The sequence below is a fragment of the Schistocerca cancellata genome, chromosome 8 (genome assembly GCF_023864275.1).
Source record: "Schistocerca cancellata isolate TAMUIC-IGC-003103 chromosome 8, iqSchCanc2.1, whole genome shotgun sequence".
NCBI lineage: Eukaryota > Metazoa > Arthropoda > Insecta > Orthoptera > Acrididae > Schistocerca > Schistocerca cancellata.
The window spans coordinates 147,324,260-147,331,554 of NC_064633.1; the positions used below are offsets into that span (position 1 = coordinate 147,324,260).

At 41.5% G+C, this 7,295-nt stretch overlaps 1 pseudogene; it reads left to right on the forward strand.

Annotated features, from left to right (window-relative positions):
• The first annotated feature begins 529 nt into the window (after positions 1 to 529).
• LOC126095989 (5S ribosomal RNA) lies at positions 530 to 647 on the forward strand (annotated as a pseudogene).
• The last annotated feature ends 6,648 nt before the right edge of the window (positions 648 to 7,295 follow it).

Genomic DNA, 7,295 nt, shown 5'->3' on the forward strand with positions numbered 1-7,295 from the left:
CTAGAAGGTGTAAGTCAACTACCCTGGCCAGCAAGATCTCCGGATCTGTCCCCCATTGAGCATGTTTGGGACTGGATGAAGCGTCGTCTCACGCGGTCTGCACGTCCAGCACGAACGCTGGTCCAACTGAGGCGCCAGGTGGAAATGGCATGGCAAGCCGTTCCACAGGACTACATCCAGCATCTCTACGATCGTCTCCATGGGCGAATAGCAGCCTGCATTGCTGCGAAAGGTGGATATACACTGTACTAGTGCCGACATTGTGCATGCTCTGTTGCCTGTGTCTATGTGCCTGTGGTTCTGTCAGTGTGATCATGTGATGTATCTGACCCCAGGAATGTGTCAATAAAGTTTCCCCTTCCTGGGACAATGAATTCACGGTGTTCTTATTTCAATTTCCAGGAGTGTATATCTCTATTACTTACTTTCACATCATCTTTCCATTTTAGTAAAGAGAATAATTCGTAATAGGACAAAAGGTGAAATATTTAAATGAGTAAACTTTTCGTTTGGTATAGGGATTAATTTTGGCAACGGCCTTGCCGCAGTGGATACACCGGTTCCCGTGAGATCACCGGAGTTAAGCGCTGTCGGGCGTGGTAGGCACTTGGATGGGTGACCATCCAGGTCGCCATGCGCTGTTGCAATTTTTCGGGTTGGACTCAGCCTCGTGATGCCAATTGAGGAGCTACTCGACCGAATAGCAGCGGCTTCGGTCAAGAATATCATCATAACGACCGGGAGAGCGGTGTGCTGACCCCTAGCTTCTCCTATCCGCATCCTCCACTGAGGATGACACGGCGGTCGGATGGTCCCGGTAGGCCACTCGTGGCCTGAAGACGCTTTTTTCCAGGAATTAATTTTAACTGCCAATTTTGGCAATATTATTTTTCAGTCATTAATTACAACAGAACACGCAATTACTTTGCTATGTTCCAAAGCCCTATCGTCCTTTTGAACTTCAAGACTCACAAAGCTCAAGTCAATATTACGCGGTCGTGGAATTAAAACCAAATGAATTGCTTCCAAGTAAACTGTGAGCCGTTGCTATGTTGAAAATAATAGTACAGAAAAAGTTGAGATTTTCAATAATTCTACATTGTTATGAAAGGCAGTATTTAATAACTAAACCTAAGATAAATTTTGACCATGATTATTAAGTTTATCGTTGCAAAAACACAAGTGGACACCATGAGATAATATTCTAAGAGCCAGTTGATAATATAATTTATGAAATCAAGAATAAGGAAAGAAAGTAGAACCTCAATTTCCGTGTGATGACGGTGAAAAGTGTGGTGGGGTAAATATAGAAGACGCAGGCCAAGAGATGAAAAGGATGTAATTTGCAATACTTGTTCGGAGATGAAGAGCCTCACACAGGATAGAGTAAGATTGAGAGTGTGGGGTCCTGCCCACTCGTCTCGAATAGAGTGCTTAAAGGATGCTGCGTTCTCGTAATGCTAGACACCTGTTCAAACAAATAACGTTAGCAGTTTTATTTCAATAGAGAAGATTGATAATACTTAACTTGTCTTTCCAACAAGTGTCGCAAGCGTTGGGCGACGTGAAATGTTCATGCAAGTTTGACACTGGTTGTGGATCGTAAATAACTGCTACCATAGCGTTCTCTGCTAGGCCTGTCCGTCTATTGCCCCAATACTGATACTGAGCGGATGAGGAAGGCAAGAGCGGCGCTTATATTCTCTTCTTGTAGAGGCCGCTTCTGTCGTGGTGGGGTCCTGGTCAGTGCACCATTGGGCGACGTCGTTTCAACCGCCTTCTCTTCTCTTGTGATCTTCATCTTCGTTCCGGCGCTTGTGGTTACGTCAGAACAGAGAGATCCATTGCATGCCGAAGTGGCCGAGCGGTTCTAGGCGCTACAGTCTGGAACCGCGCGACCGCTACGGTCGCAGGTTCGAATCCTGCCTCGGGCATGGATGTGTGTGATGTCCTTAGGTTAGTTAGGTTTAAGTAGTTCTAAGTTCTAGTGACTGATGACCTCAGAAGTTAAGTCCTATAGTGTTCAGAGCCATTTGAACCATTTTAGAGAGCTCCATTAAACCAGTCTTCGGACTGAAGGCCTCAACGATAACATATTGTATCATCTCGGTACACTGATATTTGGTGATTATTGTCATTTAGTATAGCAAAAATTATATCCAAACACCACTATAGCTAAGTAATCCACTTTGAAAGAAAAATATTGCTATGTAAAGATGTCGGAGTAAAAGAATAGCGTAATAACTTTAAAAAAGTGATTGCGGGGGGAAGACGGATTTGCACTGATAGGGAACCGAAAAAAACTATTATATTTACATTTCATTGAAAGTGAAGAAGGAGAATAAATAGAAAATTACAGCATAGAGAAAGACTAAATTGTTGTCTAGTGGTCTGGTTAATATTTAACGGTTCTGTAAGCTTGTTACAGCAACATATTTTTGTGTTCAATACCGGTGTTCCTGTCATTACAGTTGATAACTTTTCTCCGATTTTTCGATGCTCTGATTTGTTCCAGAGTTTAGAGTGCTTTATTTGATGCCTTGCTGCCCTGCATAAAGCATACACCGATGTTAATTCACATGTGGGGAGAATGTGGTGGTGGCAGGCGCAGCAAAGCCTAAGGGAACTGAGTCCGCAGGAGGCGTATCGGTCTCAACAGGTAGTTAAGTGGAGCGCGGTGTTTTGAGTTGGGTTTGAGAGCACGAGCAATTAGTGGCTGGCTCTATTCGCGGCTGGCTCGACTATTGATTTAACTGCTTGGTGTTTACCGCGAAGGACCTTGGACTCCGGGCTCTACTTGTTTGTCCAGCTTCGGTAGACATTGTAATAACAGGAGACCCTGGCTTCCAGAATAAAGGAACCCTTGTAAAGAATGCTGTTTTGAATAATGTATAGCACAGATTGGATATCAGACTGAATACGAAAAAACTGCTAGATGTAAGACCTTTTCTTTTACAGTCTTAGTAGTACACACTTTATCACAGACCAAATTCAGTGTAAAACCATACAAGGAAGACTACTAAATATATTGTACACGAGCATGGATAAACGGTTCTCCATGCAACCGTTCATATTTGGGAGAACACAGGTTTAAATCATCTGCCATTCATCCATTCTGATTTATGTCTTTCGTTATTTTACTACGACACTTGCGAAATTATGTAATAATTCCTGTAATAATGTTATAGACCGTCCCGTTTTTATACCGTGTCCAAGAGAACTCGTACACAAAAAACTAGAGAACTATTCCGCATTATGCAAGAGACCGGTTTATAGTTTTGCTTTTACCTAGACATGTTTCAGCACTTTACGTGCTATCTTCAGTGGGTTTACTTCTTTGGTTTCTCTCTCAAAAATTATTCATATGTGTTAAGGGAGGAAGAGGAGAAGGAGGAGGATGCGGAGGGGGAGATAAGTGTTTAACACTCGTCGTTTAACACTCCTCGACAACGAGGTCATTAGAGACGGAGCACAAGTTCGGATTGGGGAAGGGTGGGGTAGGAAATCGGTCGTGCCCTTTCAAAGGGACCATCTTAGTGTTTGCCTGCAGCACTTTAGGAACATCACGGAAACTTAAATCAGGATGGCCGTACGCGGCGTTGCCGTCGTCCTCCCAACTGCGCCACCTCACACGCTTGTTAAGTGTCAAGTGATTACATTTGCAAAGGTAGCGATTATTAAGCGTCAAATATTCCGCACTACTTTGTATAAAAAGTAAAGTTGAGACATATATCACTGAGTTGAGACATTATACTCGTATGTTCTTCATTACTGTAAGTATAGAGGTTTTGGTTTTAATTTAGTTTTCTACATAATGTGGATATATAGGTATGTTTATATACTTCACGTGTCGTTATTAGTTGCGTATACTGGCAGCTTTAGATCGATTATACAGTCTACAGCTTTTCGTCTGCAAACAACGAAAGACTTTGTTTGTCTTTCTATTTATTGTTCACTTCTGTCTGGGTATCGCTATATGTTAGGGCATTTAGCTTGTTATTTACGGCTTTCGATATTGTGGTACTTGTTTCTTTTTTTACCTTGCTTGTCACGGATTAACAAGCATATTTCTTTATATTTGTTATTAAATACGCATGTTGTATGATTTGACGATGAGGCACAGAGTTTGTGCCGACATTTCACATGTTGTTGTGGCTAAGCGGTGTTCATTTGTTTCGTAGCGTACTTGTTTGGGATGTGGGGCGCGAATTTTGATGGTTAGGTTCTACATGTGTGTGTCTGACGGAGAGTGAGAGTGAAAGTGAGAGTGTGTGAGAGAGAGAGAGAGAGAGAGAGAGAAAGGGGGGAAGGGAAAGTTGTGGAAAGGCAGATTGAGTGAATGATGTGAAGTTTGGGGAATGGAATTTTATCGGGTGACCACATGTAGTTTTGGGGTGGGAGTGGAGTAGTTCAAATATGACAAAACAAGTTTTATTGAACAGCGATGTGTATTCTTTTAGTACTTTCTTTCCTAGCGCTATTGATTCTTCTGACTTCTGGATAGGATAATTTTCTTGTATTGTAAGTTTTCTGTATAATCTGCTACTAGGTATAAGAATTTCCAAATCTTTTTCTATGTTCCATGGTTTGGAGTGACTTCCAAACCAGAGAAGACGTGTGTTTAACGACAGAAGCAAAACAAACAAAACAAGCGCATTAACCCGACACAAGTAAGGGATTGAAACAGTACTACATCAAAAACCGTACGTAACACGCTAAATAACCCGATTCATAGTGACTCCCAGTCAGAACTGAACAATAAATGCTAAAACAGAAAACGGTTTGTTGTTCGTGGATGACAATCTATAGATTTTGTAATCGATTTACAGCTTCCATACAAAAATAATAGCGTCATGTGAGGTTTGTAAGCAAATTTATATATTCATATTCTTTCCAAATTTAGTTTAAAAGCAAAATCTTTAGACATATAGCAAATAAACTACATACGATGTCTCAATTCACTGATACACATCTCAACTTTACACTTTGTACAATCTACTGAAAATATTTGATACTATTTATTAGCAGCCTCTTTTGAGCCAAAAGTTCGAGAAAGTTACAAAGAGTTTAACATATAACAACAATTTTTCAGAAGGAAACTAAACAATTGAACGCATTGAAGACAGCACTTAGGGCGCCGGAATATGTCAGGGAAGAAACAGAAATCGATGTCATGCATAAAGCGGAAAAATTCCTCTCTAGTTTGTCTTAGCAAGAACAGAAACAGGAAGAACTGTAACATCCACAAGGTGTTCAAATAGACTAACATTCTAAAATTGAACTAGTAGTTCATCTGATGTATATTTAATCTTCTAGAAAATCTGACGACTTTCCAAGGAAAATACTGGACCTCTACTGACAAAGCGACGTAGTAGCAAGTCACTCATTTGAAATGCAGGGAGTATCGTAATTAGTAGCACTAACTAATACGAATAAATATCTGCGACAACTGAAGCAGGAACGTTCTAATAAGCCTGGCCGTGAAACGAGCTGTTTAAATAACAATTGCGAATCTGTGGTTACTTCGCGCCATTTTCTAGAATATGAAAAGTTGTCTTATTTAGTACAAGTGTATTTGAAGTGCAAAGTTTTCAATGAAGTGTCCTTATAACTGGGCTCAAATATCACCCACGCGTCTAGGTTGTGGGTTTGTCGTAAATGTATAACGGCGCAAGGGCACATTTTGTGGCTAATGTCAGAAGACATCTAACGCACCAGTGTTGTCTAAGATGGTTACGTCGAGAAAGGGTTTTACCTTAGCGTTTAATATCATCTGATCTCATTCCACTGGATTTTACTGTCCGTGTTCATCGCAAAACAGCTTCAAAGTGCAGGATTCCCAGTGGTAAATCTAAAAAGCTGGAGCAGACGATTGTACAGTCTTGTCAAGATTTTAGATACGATCTGGAGATGTTTGAAGGAATTCATAGCTCACTGCGAATAAATTTGAATGAACTAGGAAAATATTTCATGCTGACGTATGTGGTAGCTGGAAACCAGACTTCCATTATCGCGTCTGTTTCCCCTGATGACATCGTCTGCTCGGAGGACCGACGTATGCCAATCGACATATGTACATACTGTCGCATAAATACTTTAGAAAAGAGACAAATAACGGCAACTGCTGAAGAAATACATGAAAGTTAAACGTGTATATTAAATGCAGCACAAATGGGGCTTTTGCGTGCTGTAAAGTGTTGTTCCAGAAGAAGCTATATGAGAACTGACGTCATTTAGGAATCTGGCATATTTTCGATGCTACAGAGAGTGGATAAATAATGAAGCCAACGAGCAAAACGTCTAATAGTAATTGATCACCTACTGTCAGCAAGACATAGTGCGGCTGCTGCTTCCACTAATGGCATAGTATGCTGAGATTAATTAATAGTATAACAGCACTGATGATATTGGCTGCCAGTTTGCCTTGCTCCCCTAATGAACTGTCGATGTTAAACCTCACCTGCGGTTCAGCTGATGTCCCGATTAAGCTCGGAACCGATTCTATCACTCAAGCTGGGATTTCAGTATTCCATATGAGAATAAGGGGAGACAAACGGAAAGCTACAGACCAAAGAAAAACGCTCAGATTTTGCATATGTTGTCCCAGGAGAACACAACAAATGGGAGGTAGTTTGTTATAAGCGAATAATTGTTACTGCATACAACTTAAGCTAAGAAACTTGGGCATCTAGTCTCTCTGCAGGTCAAGACGCAAGATACAGATTACGGACAATGTGATGAATAGTCTAAAACCTGAGTTTTGTGATGGGAGATGTTGAATTGAGAACTGAGAAAACTATCCCAGTGAAGGGCGGTTTAGCCTCCAATTCCGGAAGAATTATTCCATCGCAGCTATAGTTCGGTACACGTGCTGTTGCATCGCGTTAGAAGCATTACCCATTAGCACGCGGAAACTGATTACTGACCGTACTGTATCAAGTCGCGTGAACAGTGACCACGACCGATGCAAGAAGCATGCAGATCCGTGCCTAATAACAGCAACTCACTAGCTAGCGATGGTCATGAACCTGCTACACATAAGAACTGATTTCAACTGTGCCCTTCGATGCCATATCTCGTCACTTTTGTGCACGAAGACCCAATGACACGGTATCCCTCAACCGGCACGGAGAGGAGCCCCAATACCAAACTAACACTTATGACTCTTCGAATTTGTTTCGGCCCTTGGAGGCAGTGACAACTGCCCGAAGGTTGGGAGAGCTGGAATAGTGGGTCTTCCACGGAAATGCCGGGCGGGGTGTGTTGTATACATTTTGTACTAATTAAACCAAGCA